Source organism: Eleginops maclovinus, chromosome 10 (assembly GCF_036324505.1).
Source record: "Eleginops maclovinus isolate JMC-PN-2008 ecotype Puerto Natales chromosome 10, JC_Emac_rtc_rv5, whole genome shotgun sequence".
Taxonomy (NCBI): Eukaryota; Metazoa; Chordata; class Actinopteri; order Perciformes; family Eleginopidae; genus Eleginops; species Eleginops maclovinus.
This window is the reverse complement of record NC_086358.1, coordinates 14,092,376-14,109,288: the sequence shown is the minus strand read 5'-3', so window position 1 is coordinate 14,109,288 and position 16,913 is coordinate 14,092,376. Positions and strand designations below refer to the sequence as shown.

The 16,913-nt window shown below is 39.5% G+C and overlaps 1 protein-coding gene across 2 annotated transcripts in view; it reads right to left on the bottom strand.

The window, feature by feature from the left end:
• Window positions 1-16,913, bottom strand: part of LOC134870790 (leucine zipper putative tumor suppressor 2 homolog) — a 28,265-nt gene that overhangs the window by 9,547 nt on the left and 1,805 nt on the right. The window contains exon 2 of one of the 2 annotated variants that reach the window (XM_063893198.1): window positions 5,356-5,486. The gene's annotated coding sequence lies outside the window, so the exon portion shown is untranslated. Of the gene's footprint in view, window positions 1-2,384; window positions 2,533-5,355; window positions 5,487-16,913 lie in introns of those variants that run through there. The other variant, XM_063893200.1, reaches the window with a different exon arrangement.

Below are 16,913 nucleotides of genomic sequence, written 5' to 3'. Positions count from 1 at the left end.
GGACATGGCCCCTCTACAGCCACTGTGTTTATGTGAAATCATCAGCAGAGCCACTTGCTTGGGAGAAGAGATTAAGGATGTCTCATGCAACAAGCATTCTTCCATGCAGCAGCCTGCAGCAGCAGCTCTGGGGATCTGCTGTCACGCCAAAGCATCAGTTTCATCTCCAATCTTTCAGCACTTACATATAGAAAAGCAGCAGAGAGAGAATCTGCAATTGCTGCAATTTTATAAAATTGTGATTGCACTGCAGAAAGCTGTATGGATCAAAGCCTTTCAAACTAAAAGCTATCGCACATTGCCGGCTACACACTTGGGTTCCTTGTTTTATCTCGCTGTATAAATTGTGTTAATTTGGTCAAAACCACATTTGCTTTTAAATATATACCTTAGAGAAGATCAAACTTCCAAAAAATGGTTAAGGGGGGGTTCCCAAAACACACCTGCAATTGGTGCATATTGCCATAGTAACTTTTAAGAGCTGAGATTTTGAAAACTTAAATCAAAAGGAGTCCAGTTATCTTCTAAAATAACTCCCTGAATGTTTTGCAAATTGCTCTTTGCTAACAAAAATGAGGTGATCAAAATGCACCCTTACTTTGAATACATCTTATTTCTGTGGTGAAACATAACAGGACATTAAAATCCATGTCTTGAGGTCAATACATTTCAATATTGTTGCTGAGATTTCCATCTACAACATCTCATATTGCTAGGAAATGTGAATTGGAGTCTTCAGGCCGACAGCCAGGTCAATCCAATCCATGCTGTGCATTTCATAACAAATACAGCAGTGAGTCTGAATAAATCCTGATGGCATTCATTGGCATGCTGGACAACCTACCGTCTGAGATTGGCAATCCGAGAAGCAAACAGTATAAAAGCCTTTTTATAGAGGCCGTATTACAAAGGTACAGTATACCCGGCTCAATGGCCCTGCCCTGCAACGGCACACAAACCTGCTTTGAGACAAACTGAATAAGCATTGCTCTAAACCCGTCTTTGTTGCTAGCACCACGCCATAAACACACATCTACTGCCTCAGAGGTGAGTCCAAAAATATTCCCCACACCGGGTGAAGTGTTGGGATTAGAGGGGAAGAAAATAAACCCTTTTAATACTAATACCACCTCTGACTGGAGGAAGACAGAAAGAAGTAAAGAGGCAGATTGGAAGGAGGGAGAAGGGTCTCAGTTTTCAGCAGGGAGCGTCTGCTGCATGAGGGAACAAACAAATGAGTCTGGATATCCCCTCCTCCACCCTCCATCTCTCTGGCCAAACTTCTGAATCTCACCCCCTCCCATCTCCTTATTCTTCCCCCTCTGTTGAAAAACTGGGACAGAGAGGGAAAGTGTAACAAAGTTATTTTAGTTTCGTAGACAACCTACCTTTCCACGGGCGACACCTCGCAGCCCTGGCAGACACTACAGTCACCAGGCCAAATGTTAATGTTCTAAACAGAGCCAGAGCATGTTTACTGTTGATGAACTGTTTAGTCTACAAAATGTCAGAGAAAAGTTGGTGACTTGTTCAAATTACCCCAAGATATTCCATTTAAGATCCTCACATTTGAGTGGCTGCCATTTTTGCTTTGTAAATTACCTTTAAAATGAATCGTCAAAACTTGGCCTTTACTTTTGTAAATCGCCGAACCAATTATTAAACTATTTGTTATTGCTGAAATGATGCTCTCATGAGGGGCCTACAGGCTTGTTTGATTAGTGCACTGACCCTGTCAATGATCATACTGCACTGAAAGAGAGCACACACACACACACACACACACACACACACACACACACACACACACACACACACACACACACACACACACACACACACACACACACACACACACACACACACACACACACACACACACACACACACACACACACACACACACACACACACACACACACACACACACACACACACTTTTCCTTGTAATGAGCAATAAAACAGTAGAGTGGGAGTAAACTGTGGCTTTCAAACATGGTACATCCTGCAACTAACAATCATTTTCCATTATCAATTAACTTAATGAGATGATTCTTTTCTTTAAGTTAATGAAATAAACTAAACGTGTTTTGGTTGATTTACAGTCGCAAATGTTTTTAAATTTAAGTAAATTCTTTCACAATTTAGGATGAAGAATATTCGCCATTTAATGATTCCAATAGATGCAACTTTGATCATTTGCAGGGGAACACACCTGCACAAGAACATTTACACATCAAATAGCAAATCAATCTTTCACAGTGACTGTATAAGTCAAACTGTGAGTGAACCACATGCTATCACCAAACATTTGTGTCACCTTTATTGCCACAGTTAGTAAACTTCCTTTTTTTTCCAACGCCCACCTCCTAAGAGTTTCTTACCCCTGTTTGTCCCCTGCATGTCTGCTCTGGTGTCTCCTCCTTATCATCCAGCCTCAGCTCCGTCTCTCAACTGTGTTCCTGTTCTCCTGTTTGGCTCCGTTTCTGACCAGCCCTCCAGAGGAAAACTACTCTAACCCCCTGGCTCTTTCTCAAGCCAAATGTGAATGGGAGCACAGTCCCCTCCCCTTCCTCTCTCTATTGCTCCCCTCCTCCTCCTCTCAGCACAGCCTCTCCGACAGATACACCTCCTCTTTCCCTGCTCCACTCCTCCTCTACCATTTCCTTTGACCAAAGAAACTACACTCTGCAAAGTCCTCCGCTGCCTTTGTCACCCAGTAGAAAGAAGAGAAGGGAGAAAGAAACGGGGAAGCCAGGGAAAGGCAAGCTGTCAGTTAAAGACCTTTTTATTTTCCCTCCCTATTTCAAGAAGAAAGGAATGAAAAGTAAAAAGAAAGCAGGACCGCACGAGGATATCATCTCACTTTAAAAAAGTCTGACTTAGCCACAGATTCCATTCTGGATAACAGCCTTTTCATCAGTCAAAATTAAATCTTCAACAAAGTGCAAAAAAGACAAAAACAAAAGAAGTTTCAAGTGAAGGAGGAAACAAAACTTTGGGTGCAGAAGGTGAAACGTCATCAAACACTAGTCCTGCTTCTCATCTGTCAATCTGATCTAAAATGCAGATGGGCAGAAACAAAGCTCTTTTAGTTACTGAGCAAATTCTTAGTTAAATAAGCCATCAATCCGAATTAAAGGAGGTAAACCTAACACTGGCAGCTCCATAAAAGCAAAGACAAGAGAGGACCGCAACGCCTCAAGAGGCAGAGCTGGATGTTTGACACAGAGATACAGTACAGTGTTCAAGGTCTTTAAAACGTCAGACAATGTTAAATAGAACATAATGGTTACAAATAGTGTACACCAGTCTCAACTCTGTCCCTTAAAAGAAAAGAAACAAACAAAACTCATACAATACTCAAGGATATACTGAACTTTCAGTTGTTAATCTTAAGATTTTAGTCCTGGTTGATGTGTTGACCCTTGTGGTCGGTGGAGTTTATGGTAATAACCCTAGTCCAAGGGTTCAATTCCAAAAGACATATCAAACAACTATGAGGTGCAGCCAAAAGGCCTTAATTTCAAACAACTTGGAATGTACATGCATTATTTTTGCCCTGGTTAAACCTTGGATTTGCAACATCTTTAACGGAATATTTAGGGTTAATAACATCCTGGGTAACTCATGGATCAGCTTCCAGAAGTGCACTTTCCTGTAACAGTGGCAGCATTTAGCTTTTACATTGACCTGTAATCCACCATCTGGCCAAAATGATTTAAAATAAAAGAAACAACATGATGCAGTCGGAGCTCAACTCCAACTGAAGAGAGGGGTAAAGTAGGGTACGAGAAGTAGGCTATGTCCTGACATAGCCTTACACACACAGATCTTTCCCTTTCTCTTTACTACTCCCTCTCTCTCCCTGTTGCTATAACTAGGTCACACTGGTGGGCACAAAGTTTGTCCTTCAAGCAACAAGACGTAGGAGAAGGAGTTCAAGGTCATTCTTGGTCACGTCGGTCTTAATGGGAGGTCTGGAGAACACTGAAAATGCCACAAGTGAAGTTCCGTTCGGCTGCAGCCAAAGCCACAGAAACCACTCTGAGTAAAGAGTCCAAGAATGGCCAAACAAACACCATCAATCAGCCGGCCCGAGGCCACCAGTGCTGGGATAAAGGAGCAGGCTGCAAATCACCTCTGTGAATGCCACCATTAACACTGCCACTTTATAGGCCAGAGGGGGGCCTAACATGACTCAGCCCCTTTAGAGCAAGTTGATTTACAGGCTGAAGCAGCAAAGTGAAATGACAATTTAGTGTGTCTGTATGATAGCCCAAAGAAAAGGAATGAATATAAAACTCCAGTTACAAAACGTAATTCCAGTGTGGCTTTGCAGTAAGTTGGAAGCATCTGTGTTGTGGTTTATCCCCATAAGTCATACAAAGTTTATTATACTACAGAGGTTCCCTAAAAAGGTTAAGAGTTCCGTCTGTGGGCCAATTGCTGGAGAACATTTAAAGCTGCTCCTTAAAGGCCAAGATTTTCATTTATGTGTATCAATGAAGGAAGCCCAGCAGGGGGTCATCCATCATAAGGCCGAGCTGCCATCTCTCTGCGGCCCATCAGCCTGCTTCCTTCTATATTTTCATAACAACGCTTCACGTCTGGGACACGAGGCCGGCAGAAAGCTAGGCCATCCATCAATATCTGTACCGCCTTTGCATGGGGACATCACTCCCTCTGGACAGTGGAGCTAAATCTGGCCTCCACAAGACACTCTTTTAAGCTTCTTGCTTCCAAAATAAACCACCAAGGCACAAAGCAGTCCAGGAACACTTCCTAAATAAAACTAGTGCCAATCTTTAGCACTTGGCAGGGGGTGGCGCATCATTTTCAGACACAAAATGAAAACAAGCGAGGGAGAGAGTTTTGGAGATTGAAATATGTACTCCTAGTAAGTTGTGTCATAAATCCACAGAAATGGGATGGCTGTATTGAGTTGGCAGGGACCCGACTTAGCCACACACTGATTTACTGTATAATGTGCCAAAGATTAGGGTTACGCTTCCAGCTCTGGAATTACAGAAAAACCCTATCCATGATTAAGATCTACTGCTAACTCTCATGCAGCAGGAACGTGTTAACATCCACGCATGATGGGATGCACACTGTTACGTGTATGGCAAGCTGCAGGCTATTTTTAATGTCAATAAAGTCTCTACCAGAAATGCTTGGTTTGGGATGTCAGAGAATTAACATGAATTAGAGCAGCAGCTTTCTGAGGGAGAAGTTTCCTGCAGTAATCCGGTAATGTTTGCATAAATCACACCTAAAAACTGCCAAAAAGTTCAAGTTTCAAGTTTAAAAACACGTTTCCTTTAAAAAAAAAAATGTAAAAGCACCACTGACCTTACAATGACACCCCGTCTTTAGTTTCTGGAGGCCTTAGAAAAGCATGGCGGACAGGTCGGTTGAGCATCCCAAGAACTCACAACAGTGAGCAGATCCTCATTCCGTCTTTGTCGCTTTGTTCTCCAAAACTGAGAGGAGAAAAGGAAAAAAACAATGCATTTGTTGAATCAGCAGAAGAGAAGCACAGAACTACCTCCAGTGGAGAGTTGGAAAACCTGAAATGTGACAAGTGTGTTTATACAAGTCAGCGGAAAAGAGGAAAATCTGAGTCATGATGGCGAAAGTCTTCACATGCAGGAAGGTTGAGACTGAGGGGATTTTCCATGTCAACAAGGGTGAAGACCGAGCCCAAAGCTGGCACCCAGCTCACTAAACAAGTGGGCTTTCCCCAGAGTGAAGCCAAAACATTGCTGTTTCACAACAAGTTTTTGATATTTTCTGTAGAAAAACACAGTTTCTAAGTTTAAGAAAACAGTTACACTAATCAACAAATTAAATTGATGATCATGTTCTGCCTTTATTTTCAAAAAGACAAAAGAAGCGCCTGTGTCCAAGTGGAAAGAAGCACAGGGTCCATCTGTATTTCATTACACTGGTGCATTAGCAGTAAAGTAACATTTGAGTACCAGAGGTGTGAGCCAGACAGCTATTGTTTCATAATGGCTATTAAAATACTTTAGATTACATTTGGCACTATCGTGTTTTCAGCAAGTCGTTTCAGGGAGAACAATCTACTGACAGTAATAGAAGAACAAATGAGGTGGTTCTGGAAAATTGTGTAGATAAGATCTACTGTACTTCAGATAAAGTCACTGCCCTTAACCTCCCAATTCTGTCTCCTATTGTAATGTGTCCTTCTGCATGTTTAAGTATCATTGAGTTGACTAAATCATTGCCAAAGCTTCAAGATGTCATATTTCCAAGTAACTGTAGATGAATCATTCCCACAGTATTTACAGACTAACTGACAATGTTGTTACTAGAGTTATGCAACAAATGTTACAATATAAATCACATACTCAACATAATGATATCACAACCTGCAATAAATGTCAACAAACTGACAAAAGATCAGAAATTCAACAACCCAAGCGCCCAGCAAACCAGTGTCTTCAACTGGTTGTTCTGAAATCAAACTGGGTGAGAGACAGCATGAGAGAGAACATACAGTGCTGTATATTTCCTGATATATGGGCCAGCTTTGGTTGTTACCTCTGCCTCTACCTCACTGTTTTCCCATAAACAGTTAATAGATTTTTAAAAAGGAACAGTTGGACAATAAATGGTAATAAAACTGTGCTCAGCCAATAAATAGTCCGACACATAACCCCCGGTAAAACCGTTATGTGACATTTTTACACCTTCTTTTAAACAAATGAAATATAACATTTTTTGAACTTGGTCCTGGTAGGTGAAATACTTTACCTTTGAACAGAGCATGCATAAGTAAGCTAAGCTAAAAGCAGCTTGTGGTAGGTTAAGGCAAAAGATTAGAACATTACCTTAACAACAACTTACTTAATGTTGGTGTTGAGCTAGGGTTTGGAAACAAAAATAGATTTCTAAAAGTTGAGCTAATGATTTATTTTTAACAGTGCCACTTTCAAACGAGCTATCGCATGGTGTGAATAAGGAAAATAAAAAATATGTAAAAACAAAAAAGAATCAGGCACCTTTAGTACTTTAACTATGTTATGCAGGGCCATAGTTTCCCAATACTTTAATTTAAAAACAAATTCAAAACATTGAAAAGACTGCAGCAGGGACATGTACTGTATGTCTTGTTTTTGGTAGCTTTTATAATAACTACCCCATGTTTTCCTTAATAAAGAAAATAGAATACAGATGTATTAAAGAAAATAGAATACAAAACAGAGTAGGAAAAATAGGAGGAAATACCATCATACAGTGGGGCACTGCTTGGAGCTCAAACAGTGGGGAGTAGCAGCTGCCTTGTTATTGAGCTTCCTGTTTGATCAGCAGGATCTGTGATGTTTGCTCAAATTAACGGCACTAACTGCCTGTACTGTTACAGGTTCTACTTAAAGCTTCAGCTCTTCACTCGGTCTAACATGCTTTATAATTATTTTACCGACAGATGGAAGGGCTGAGGGGCATCCCACGTGTAATGTACCTCATTACAAAAGGCTTACAGCTTCTTATAGTAAATATTGCAGTGGTAAAGTGGCAGTGTATACTGTGGGCTCTGTGGAGTTTTATTAATAGCAGTAACTGAAGCACAGATCATTATCAGATGTTCACTTAAGAGGGCCGCTCCCTTCACCTGTTATTCCACTCTGAACAGGAATACCTAACAGTAGAGGGAGACATACAGAGAGAGGAGCATGTGTACTGACTGAGAAGAGAGAAGATTACCATTTCATTACATTATTCATCTGCTTTATGAACACCATCAAAAGACAGCCTTCAATACCACTAAACCTCACTATGACCTGACCCATGTATTAATCACCAATCGAGAAATGAATGAGTAAAGATATGTCACTTGTTCTTCGCCATCAGAGGGTAAGGAGAATTTATTTGGGAAAAATTTGATTTGAGTCAACCACTCTCAGAAAGAGAGAAGAGTGCTTTCATGATGGTTCAAAGCAAATAACTGCGATGTTGAATTGAAAAGAGGCCTGTTCAGCATGTTACCAAGTGTCATTATAAGGGTTTAATGTCCACATTAAGTGCGCCTTGTCAATGAGAATTGGCTCGAGTAAGAAATACTATATACCTGAATATAAGATAACATTATTTTTGAAATTGACTACATTAACAGACTGCGGGTCATATGGTGTCGAGCAGTTCAAAATTGATAGGAGCTCACAGAGACAAATACTTCTATTTACAGATTAAAAAATGTATCTGAACTCATATCAGGTTGGTGGTCAAAAATGTGACTTCTGTTAATGCTAATTGGGAATAATTGTTTTATTGATAAGAGTTTTGGCAACTTGGGGCCACTATAAAACATATACGATGACTTCATCAGTTTGGAAAACATGTTAGGAAACAAATCTCACAAACAGGAGAAATGGTGCTACATTATTTTGGATTCCTGTTTGTGTTGAATTTTTAAAAGAAAGTCCAATATTTACTCCCCATTTATCTGTGTTTTGCAAACCTATGCAGACAACTATGATACTGAGACACCAGGCATTCATTCACACGACTTATATACTGCTGGAACTTTGAATCATCTCATAAACATTCAATATTGGTTTGTTAAGATGTATGTTTGAGCATAATGGCATACAGTAACTCATAGATGGGATGGAGGCGCGGGAAATACATTTAGATTCCTATTGGGAAAGGCAGTGTAATAGAGAGGAATAAATGAAGATAAATGATGTTCAGTGTTTGCCAGGCTTTCACGCACACACACACACAGCCAGTGAACTATTAATGAGTAGGGTGGCGTCCCACTTCTCCCCTATCTAAACACCGCCACACCACAGCACTTAGGTTTATTATCATAATGTTCAGCAGCATGCCAAAGGTTCCAGACAAGTTAACAAACCCCGTAAGAGATGCAGGAAGCAACACACCCTGAACAAAGGCGGCTCAGGAAATAAGGGACTAGTGTAGCAAAAATGGGAAATCATACAAACAGATGTGTTGACAATACTGTACTCCTGACATCAGAGAAAAGAACATCAGTCTTTCAGGAACCACTGAAAACGTGTCAGGTATTTTCATTTCATACAGTAACTGCTTGCTTGTGCGTGGTTGTGGTAAAGAAAACAATAACAACATACATGTGGGGGGGAAACAACTTGTAGAGAAGACTGGAAGTTAATACAGTTGTTTATTTTAAAGAATAAAATAGGCACAGGGTGGAAAGTGAATCCATTGGGCATTTCTGCCTTGTTTGGATAGCAAAAGATGGCCCACATGGAAAGCCTCACATTCCATCTTGAACAGCTAAAAAAGTCTGTGTTTTGTCAAAGTCCTCTTTTAGGATCATCCGGGCCAAACGTAAAATATCCTTCAACATTTCAGAAACCTTCAGTGAGCAAAATCCTTTATAACAAATCTCAACATCATCAACGTGATATAGATGATTATAATGTGAACATATTTACTCTTTTACAAATTCTTATTCATGGTACTGTAACTGTTTTGCTTGTAGAAAGCTAACAGGTAGCTTGTGGAAGTAAATAGGGTTAATAATAGACAATATTGCAAACCACTGGAGTGTTCAGACAGAAAGTAAGTGTAATTAAGATGTTGCACAATTGCATGAAATCTTAATGAACAGACTCTGAAAAGAAGACCACAAAGATGCTTTAGTTTATTGCGTGACTGTGGAAAATGCTCAGAAAAGAGATTAGAGTTTTACCCTACATTGTGTGAAGCTAAATATGATCTCCAGGGGATTATTTGTTTCATTTCATTTTTGTGGTAATTTACTTTATGATTAATGAATTCAAGGAAGCCTGTACAGGAAGGTTATGATGGCTTGTCTGTCAGAAGGTAAAAATAAAAGGACACATAATGAAAGCACAAAAAGCCAACAGGCAGCTCTGACTGTTAGCGTTGATGGATGAACTGTGCATTGTTTGAATACTCGACATCTCTCGCCCTCTGATTGCGCAGGCAGGACTGACAGTGCTGTGTAATCCCTTATGCAACGCCGTGACGCAGCTACTGCCCCGCCGTGCATCCCACCACCCACGCAGCTTCTGATCTGCACCCTCATTCTTCCCCGACACTTCTTCACCTCTCAGGCAGCCTGCCTCCCACCACATGGTCAGCGTCTCCACTTAAAAAACGTCTCTTCGTGACTCACTGCGTGTCTCTTGTATGTTTTTATCAGGGTCTGTGTTTAATAGAGAGTGTGTGCCATCCATCTTGTGGACTCGCAGCAGGAGATTATGAAAATCAGGCCAGAAATCACACACAGAGAGCACCGAGAAATGTACTTAAAAATACCCAAAACAACCAGCCTCAGGGAGGGGCTGTTCCACTTACATAATGTACCCCTAACTGCAAGCAAAATGAAACAAAAAGGATGAATAACATAAAATACCCTGTTTCACATTGGTGAAACAGGGTATTTTATATTATTTTCAGGACATATTGATATCACAGCTTTAATCTTCAGAAACAAAAAAAGACATAGATTAAATATAATTTTGTGTCATTAGGTTGAAATTGAAATTAAAAGGTCATGTTTCTTGTTTGATAAGTATGAACTGGAAAATAGAAGATTACAGGAGATGACGCTGTTGATTAAAGAGGAGTTGAGGATAAAAGTGGAGACAATGTTGCTTTGATGTTTCAATCAAAGTCTTACTCCAGTTCAGTAGCACATTCAGCATGTGGTTAAGGCTACATATACTGCAGTACAACACTAGGCCTAAAAGCACGGTTTTTAAAAGGTGAACAGCTCAGTAGATGCCCATTGGCAATAAATGTATAATGCAAGTATTTTATATCTTTTGGAATCTTTCAGTGAGCTTTTAACCAGCTAGTAACATACTGTATTTGATATATTCCAGCCAGTGACATTTAGTAAAGTGAAAGATTTGTTGATAAAGTGTGTTCACACATGTACTAAAGATCTTATTCAAGTACCCTGAGGTGAATTTGTTCTGTAAACTGCAATGGATATATTCATAAATATTGGGTATTTATTTTACCGTTAGCTTTTGTTTCCTCTATCAAACATTGGATTTGTTTCAAACCATTATGAACGTCAGACAAGCTGCTCATGTTTCTAAAAACCATCTGACTTCTTATAGCAATGTCTCCACATTCTTGGCAATTAACTTGGAAACATTATCACAACTGATAGAAATGACACGCCAACAAGAAAAATAAATGGTAATAATCTGGACTGCTGCAGATGGACAGGATAAATTGTTGGGTTTGGAACAATTGTAAGCTGATGCACAACTCCATCTCAAACTGCTGAGGTGTTCCTGACCACAGTCTGTGAGAAGGACTGAGGGCCGAACCACACTGAGAAGGTGTGAGATGGAGAACAGCAGGATACCGGCAGTTGACACAGCTGAGGAGCAAATGAAAATGCTGGAGGTCTTGAAAGAGGAGAAAAAGAGTTTGAGAGCAAACCAGGAGTCAGGAGGGCTGAAGGCATGTACGTCAGCACACATGGGCCTCCCAGCAGCAGCTGTGAATGTCATGATCACACTAACTACCTCCGCCAATCAAAGCTGCTCATGGGAACACGGCATGTTGTTTTTCATGCTCTTTTTAACTTGCATAATCATCAACAAGTGACAACAGATGATGCAGCCCACTATGTCTACATCCACTTTAAAATGTTCGACTTTTGCGATTAAAGCTGAACATAACAACTTTGTGCCCCCGTTCTGACTAACCGTGACGTCTGAGGCTATGTAATCTGACAGTTACTCTCGCTGTACTTCTCTTTTTATAGATTAGAGGCATATTTCATCACTCTGAAGGCTTTGCTTTCAGTAAGTATTCTGTAAAGCTGCAACTTTTGCTCAAGTAAACAAAACTTGTAGATATTAGATTATCGATTGGTTGTTTGATACAAACATATTTGCAAACTGTTTTGATAATCTTTGGCATACGAATAATTTCTCACGCTAGAAAATGTACGTTTTCAACATTACGAATATGAAGATTTCCTGTTTGTTTTATATCAGTGACAAAACAAGACGTTTAAAAAGGCATCCAATTAGACCTTGGGACATTATGATGGATATGTGTCACTACTTTCTGATATTGTATAAATCAAACTATTAATTGATTAAACTACATTGATTATAAAAATAAATGTAGTTTCAGCCCTATTGATTGATAAGCCTAACATACTCACAGTGACAATGCACTTTATGGGTACTATGTTTACCATATTCACCACAAGATTGGAAAATACAAAAATCTATTGGACATGTTAATCAAATGTTGAACTCATGGTAACACGAGAGGAAAAAGTGATCAAGAAAGTTGGCAAAAACTTAATGTAAATCCATCTATTAGATTTGAGATGTTTCCATAACAACCAAGGAGGTGGACAGAGCCATAGGGCCATGCCACTGCTAAGCTACTTCCTGTACAGTTCCTACCAAAAGTGATGTAATGAGAGTAAATGTAAGGGCTTCATAGTCCAGTCTCAGGTTATCCTGGATAAGAAGGGTTTTCCTTATCCAAGGACACTTTTCCCCAGTCAATAAGAGATGTCAATGACGGGGCTTTCGCTGTGAAGGCAGCAAAGTCGAGCTCTGGCATCTTATCTGGACTGTTTACAAAACTGTAAATCTTATCAGTACTGCAGCAGCAGTTCTTTGGGACACATTCTTAAAGTGGCTGCAAGAAAAGATGCAGCGACAGGGGTCAATCAGGAGGTTTAAAAAAGTGCCAAACATTTTATAGAAATCTAAAAATAGTAATATGGGTATAATAGTAGAGCAGATAATATTCACAGTCCTCAGAATTAAAAAAGGGATGAGCACTGAAGTTGAAATAATGAAAACAGCATTGCATCATTCCACTTAGCCTCTTGTTTACATATTTCAAGCCTGGATTTTTTTTTATTCATTAAAATGTTCTGAAAAAAAGTTTAAAAAAAAAAAAAGCATACAAGCCCACAGGCATATTTTTTAAATACAACATATTCAAATGAGTATTAAGACATACAGGCGTTTAAAACACATGTTTGATACAGTACAGAATATTGTTTCTTTTCGGAGATGGTGAAACACTGACATTATTGCTATTCTACAGGAAAAAAGGTAGGGTAAGTTCTGGACTTGGGTGGATAACAATAAAGAGTAACTTTTGGAAGAACCAGTCTGTGGACTGTTATTAAGGAGGTTTCAAGTTTTTAAGTACGGATGGTGGTTGGTTTTGGTACCATTGTCCATTTGCATTGAAATGGGGTCATTAGTCAGAGCTCCAGGAAAGGATGTGACAAGATATGGCAATTTGCAAGGTAAAAGACATCGACTGATGAATGGCCGCTGTGCTTTGTACCTGAAAATTGGGCCAAAATCCCACAAGGTTTGACCAGAGGGGGAGGTATGTGTGTGGTTTTGTGTGCGTGTGTGGTTGTGAGTGTATTTGCTGCATTCTGTAAGTATTCAAAATAAGAGACGTCACTTGCTCGGTTCAGGACGGACACTCATTAGACTGAGAGGAAAGAAAAAAATGAGTCCTGACCCGTTCCCAGGCTCAGGGATCAGGGGTCTCTGAAAGCTCGGCCCCTGCCTCACGGTGCCCTCAGGCAGATGTGCAGCAGCTGTGTACAAAACTCTGACTAAGAATACCAAACTGAGCTAGATAGGAGCCGTCTGTCTTTAAGGGTGGTGAAGGATGGGAAGGATTAGCACATCAATGTTTGAATTTGAAGTGCAAGATATTTAGGGCTCATTTTCGATCCGAAGACTACTTTCTCAATTCTTAATACAGTTTTGAGCAGCAAACATCATTAATCTAGGGCATTTGGCCTTGGAATAGGTTTGGGTTCTCTGAGTGCACTTCTAGTTTCCCTATAGTATTGTAATAGGAGAACACATGTCTAGGCTCTTTGTTTTCATTACACTGCATCATGCACACAGATTCAAGCAAGGCTTACAGTACATTATGGAGTGCGTGACCACTCCATGATTAAAGGAGTAATGCTTTGATGTGTGGGTCCCTGTTTTGTTTAAATCTCGTGCTTTCCTACCACACAGATTAGAACAAGTTATGTGCTGACTTGCACGAGGCGGAAATGGTGTTGGAAATAAAGTAAATACAGGTCCTGTGTGACGTCCCGGGCAAACAAAAGAGAAAACTGCTGGACAACATTAACAGGGCTTTTAGTCATGCTAGTTCCTAAATAAACAGATTTTAGAAACTACTTTGAAAATGATTTATGGAGGTTACATGTATTCCGTACATTTGTTATGCATTAGGGATAAACGCACTGCGTGTGGATGAGAAACTCTTGAATGTAAACGTCAGGCTACTGTGTTTTTCCTGAGGAAAAACCCTGCAGAGTTTAAATGTTTTGGCTTTATGGTCTGACAAGTTTCATCACAGTCACGTAACACAAATATCATCAAGACGTATACGAGTGGAAAAAAATGCATAACATTTCCAATATAGTGGCTAATCATTTATAATATTTGTAATAATGTGTGGTTTAGAACAAAGAGTATAGTTTATACATTTATGATTAAAGAAACAATTTAAAATCATATTTCTTGTGTTTTAATCTTTAACGGTTTGTGTTAGAAAGATAAGAAGAACTTGATTTGTCGCATGTTATTTACAGAGACTTGTTCCCAGCAGTCCAAGGTCAAAGAGTATTTACAAAACTGATTTGTGTGACCGACAACTTAATCAGATCAGAATCTCAGTAAACCCCATCTGCTATACCACAAGTTCAAACATAGATTCAAAGCTACATGAAAATCTATTCACTAAGGAGAAAGAGGAAGGAAGGAGTGACGGTTGAGGCCAACTCTGCACTCATGTTTAGTCAACATACAGCATGTGTTGTGGACTGAGCATATTGTCAGTGTTTCTTACTATGTGTTGTAGGATATTACAGGAGACTGCCAACAACAGCATGAAGTCGTCTAAACAGATACAAATCCACACAACAGTTTACCTTCAACAAAACAAAATGTAAGTTTAACTCATGATACAAATTAAACAAACCTTAGAAGCCTGCAGTTTATTTTGTGTTACACACAGCTTATTGTTTAAGAAAAAAATCTGTGTCATTATGTTCTGTCTGTTTTAAACACTGTGGTGTGGGAAACTGTGCCACATCACTAATTACAGCAAGAAACCAGCAGCAGGGGACTCAATTTAGCACAATGGGACACTACATAAACAAAGAAAACCCTAAATCAACATTTCATTCGACGTGACGGGCCCTCAGGAAATCTTAAAACACAACAAGGTCTTCATGTTGCCTCTGACAGCAAAACACCTCCCACTGAGTTCCCATTGTTGTCTTGGCTTCTAGAGTTTCTCTCTCTCTATTTGTTTTTCAACGAGACGGTTTACAGAGCCATATAACACAGAGAATGGAGGAACTTGACCGCCAGTTAAACGTCTCAAGGGCAAAATTTCACAGCAGCAGCACGACGGAGAGGTGTCACTTACAGAAAACACACCATCTATTATGAAACAGGGGCTATTAGATTAATAAATACTCACCCCTTCATAAACTTTTTTCAAGACTCCACAAAGTCAAACAAGGTGTATTCCCCAAAAAAGGGGTGAATTTTGGGTGAGGAAAAATAAGCAAAAGTGACCACACCTGAAATGTGTAATATCTTCTCACAGCACAGGAACACCTTGTGTAAGCATGAGTAAGGTACATCCAGTTGGTGATGTTAAAGCAGATGTTGGCCTGTAAACTTTGATGGATGTTAACAACAGATAGTCTTGGTCAGAAGTTCTTGACTCCCTTTTGTTTTCGTCCCATATACTCTAGGCATTCTCAATGTTTGTTTTAAACCCGTCAGATGTTCTTGCTGCTCGTCTTTCATTCCCTGTGAGACTTCTTTATTGATGACGGAGAGTTATTAAAACGTTCCCAAAACAACAAAAAGAAGAACCAATCTGTAGCAAACCAGAATTATACGTCGTTACAATTCCCAGTTTTTTAAATTATTACTTTTACAATGAAAGAGCATTATACTTTTACTATACAAAAGCAATACTGATTGGCCTACTTCTTCTTACAAGGGTATGGAACTAATATTTCACCTTGGTTATGAATTGAGTTGCAAGACATTATTTTATACTAATATTTGAATTAACCTTGGGGACTTAAACACAGCTAGTACATCATTAAGCATTGGACCATAAAGTTTAACCAACGTTTAATGTTTTTTTAATGGTTTGATGGCGCTAATGGTTTTCGAGCAGAGCAAACACAGAAAGCTTCCTGCTAATATAAGCATGATGACAAACAGATATCAACCGTCGCTTATACACTTATGCACAGTCTGTGTTTACAACTGAAGAATAGTAATACAATAATTTGTGGTTTTATATCACTTAATCCAAAACAAATGCAAATGCTAGCCAGTTAAAGATCTTTACAACACGGGATGGTGGTGCTCATGGGAAAACCAGTTTTGATTCTAGGAAGACACTACCACTTTTGTCTATGGGTCAGCAAAATCAACACCAAATAATAGTTCCTTATGGTAGGTTTAAGATTTGTTGAACTTTATTTTGTTACTGTATTAAGGACAATGAAAATGCTGTTTTATAACTGAGACATTTTCTCCTCCTCAAGCCAATTACACAAATAGATTCAACTGAAAATCTGAAATAAGCCGATTTAATGCTGGATTAAGATTTGATGAAATGCTAAGAAACCCCAATCCTAAACCTGCAGAGTCATAATATTCCTGTCATGTACATCTCAAGAACTCCACAGGGATATTTCAACCCTGACATGCTGAGGCAGCAGATCCTCTGAAGATGTTTGAGGGATGCTTGCCATGCGCTTAATAAAATCACTTGAGACATTATCAATGCAAATAAACTGCGGCCTCCCACTGTCAGGGCCAACAGTCCACCCTTTTTCAAGCTTGCTG